Source organism: Aptenodytes forsteri, unplaced genomic scaffold (assembly GCF_000699145.1).
Source record: "Aptenodytes forsteri isolate BGI_AS27 unplaced genomic scaffold, ASM69914v1 Scaffold115, whole genome shotgun sequence".
NCBI classification, from domain to species: domain Eukaryota; kingdom Metazoa; phylum Chordata; class Aves; order Sphenisciformes; family Spheniscidae; genus Aptenodytes; species Aptenodytes forsteri.
This window is the reverse complement of record NW_008795319.1, coordinates 949,668-952,939: the sequence shown is the minus strand read 5'-3', so window position 1 is coordinate 952,939 and position 3,272 is coordinate 949,668. Positions and strand designations below refer to the sequence as shown.

At 39.9% G+C, this 3,272-nt stretch overlaps 1 protein-coding gene across 1 annotated transcript in view; it reads right to left on the bottom strand.

Annotated features, from left to right (window-relative positions):
• KHDRBS2 (KH RNA binding domain containing, signal transduction associated 2) overlaps positions 1-3,272 on the bottom strand; it is a 312,654-nt gene that overhangs the window by 189,900 nt on the left and 119,482 nt on the right. The gene's annotated exons all lie outside the window — the stretch shown is intronic.

Sequence of the window (3,272 nt, the reverse complement as noted above, 5' to 3'; positions counted from 1 at the left end):
CGACCAGCACCCCCAGGTCCTTTTCCGCCAGGCAGCTTTCCAGCCACTCTTCCCCAAGCCTGTAGCGCTGCATGGGGTTGTTGTGGCCGAAGTGCAGGACCCGGCACTTGGCCTTGTTGAACCTCATACAATTGGCCTGGGCCCATCGATCCAGCCTGTCCAGGTCCCTCTGCAGAGCCTTCCTACCCTCAAGCAGATCAACATTCCTGCCCAACTTGGTGTCATCAGAGATGGTGAATACATGAGGAGAGCTCACACAGCAGAGCTAAGAGAGTGGGTGTACAACACCTGCAGTCAGCCACAGAGACCCCATAATGAAATACAGGCATGTAGAAAGAACATTGCTTACAACAGAGTAAATTTTTGGAGATACAGATGACAACAATTATTTTTCTATACTTGATGCATTATTAAAATTCTCGTAGTTACTTTGGTGAAATGGAGCAGAGATTTGTGTACATTCAGTACTGCCTTGGGCAAACAGGCCCTTCAATTCAAGAGTGCTTTATTTCCTGATGCTTTTCATAATGAAATACAACATCATCTTAACGGCAAAGAGGTACTAAGCTGTACCTAGATCATATTTTTGTTTAGATGGGTGAGAAGGAAAACAAAGACAAAGCAGTAGAAGAATGTGATAACACAACATTGAATCACTATCAGAAGAGCCCGAACACCTGCCGTGAATGTTAGATGAACAAAAAATATAAACTCTGTGAAAGAAAATAAATGTTTAGGAGAAACGTTAACACATTAAAGTGGTACATACCAAAACTGAGGCTACAACCAGTGACCACTGTGACCAACAACTAGTGATCTATGTATAAATTACCTGCCAGAAAACCGATAGAGGAGAGAGAGAGTTCACAAATCTACAAATGTTCCTACACTTGTACAAATCTAAGCAAAGGCTAAAACAGCATAGGTAAGAATCACCTGGTCATTAGACAACTGCTGCTAGAACTAAACAAGCCAAAGATGCTCAATGAATATAACCAATGAATTGCAGGTTTGCAAAGCTAATGCAGGAAATTAAAGATCCTCAAGAAATGCACAATTACCATACCTAAAGATGCTTCCTAAGAAGATTATGTTAATCTTAAAACTTATGATCACAACTAGGGACCACTGCATTCAGGGTGCCATCAGATTCAGGAAGAAGACTTTGCCTTAATTAATGAGAGTACAAAATGTCATGTTTTTATTTATGAGAGGCTAATTACCAATTTGTTGCAACCAAGTTATAAAGTAGGTTGTTTGAACTCGCACCAAGCTGTTACACTCTTACTGTGGGCAAAAAAATACCTTATATGAAGTCTTTTTTTTTTCTTAATGAAGTTGTAAAAGTCTAATCAAAGAATTATTAGTAGTCTAGTTCCATACTAACACTTGCAGCTCAAATTACATGCAGGTAAAATGACATATACACAAACTTTCTAGTGTCTGGCCCTTTCCCTGGTGTTATGCTCACCGCTCCACTGCCCTGGACAATCCTAAGGTCAATGGCTTCAGCTGGGGGGGGACATTGCTGTGAGTTGGCAGCACCTTGAGTCCTTTGCTGCAAGACGTATACTACCGATGGTGATAATTTCTTCCTCCTCTCTCCAGGAGGCACTTGGGGTAATTTTTAGGTTTGTGAACATGCTACATAAATTGTTCTTTCTCCATTGTTTCGCAACTCCATTCCCATCCAAATTCACTAAATATATTAAGTTTTACATATGCTGTGTACTTTTTCTTTGCTCTCTTTGTTACTCAAGGTTGCACTCCTTTAGTGACCAGTAACTGACCTTGATGCCAAGTCCCTCTTTACAGCCCTGGAGCCTTCCTTATCATCCTGTGCCGTTGCTTTCAAGGCCTCCATTTCCATCCCACCCCTGTACTCCCCTACGCTGCAGTTTTATTCTAGGGCCGTAGCAGCACCCTCTACAAAGAATAACAAGTTATTACAAATACAGGACAAATCTAGGCAAAAGCTAAAACAACATAGGTAAGAATCACTTGGCCGTTAGACAACTGCTGTTAGAAGCAAGCTCAAAGGGAGCCGGGAGCAGACCAAGGCCCGCCCAGAGCATGCCTGGCAGGTCCCAAGCCCTGTGCTGCTGCCTTAGCACAAAGTCTGCAGTCCGTGACAAGTGACGGCAACACCATATTTACTGGGATACAGGGCTACAAGTGTCAGTGGAAAGAAAACGTAAATTACTTATTGCCTTTGCTGAACAGGTCTGAAAAATACTCCTGGGATAGAGAGATTGTTTTTTCAGCTACAAATGTCTAATTTTCAACCTAAATACACACCTGGATGAGGCCTGCTGCTTTCAATGCACTCCTTAGTTCCACCAGCAGATTTCAATGCTAGATTATACACATGACTATCTCAGGGTTTAAAAGCAATCATTTGGGCTCTACCACAGTGTAAGCTGTGATTGCTAGAGCTACTGCTGAGAATGAGTCTCTGCACAAAGTGACCAACACTAATGAGCACAGACCACGTTCCCAAACCTCACCATTGCTTTACGAAGGGCTGCTCTCTACGATACAGGGTTTTGTTCAACTACACCAGGCTGCTGACAGTCAAGTGCCAAATCAACACATTCAAAAGGATAAATACAGTTATTTAGTGATTTAAAAAAAATTAAGACGAGAGAGATTTTATAATGGCTGATGACATTGTAAGAACTTTAAGAGCTTACTGTGTCAAAAATAAAGCAATGAGCCTGTGGCACAAGAGAGAAAGATCCTTTGAGCAAAGCAGACGTAGCTATGTTTACACTGGTTGGAGGAAAATGTACTTTCTTTTCCTCTGCTATCATTCTTACTTTCTGGAAATCATTTTACTAGTTCTATTACATCTTTCTAGCTCTATTTATTTCATTGTGTTTGGAGCCAAGTTATCTTGGTTTTATAAATCTTAATCCCTTTTTTTAGAGACAGAGAAGGTGAACAGTCACCTTAAAGTGATACAAATGTTATAGAGACTAGAAAGCTCTACTAATGTTTTAGGTAATTCAACAAGCTAGTTGATGACAAATTATCAGACATCTTGAAAAGAAGGTTAACTGTATTTATGCTATGAATTCTATAAACTGACAATAATAGTAGGATATTTATTTATCTACAATTCTTATTTTTCAGGAAACATTCATCTTGATATCGGTGAAGTATAAACAGTGTTCTCAAAAGCGTGTTTAATAAAAAAATAATATTTGCCATTTAAAATATACAAACAGGAACATTTAAATTAAAGACCTCTAGATCCTCTTTTTTTTCCC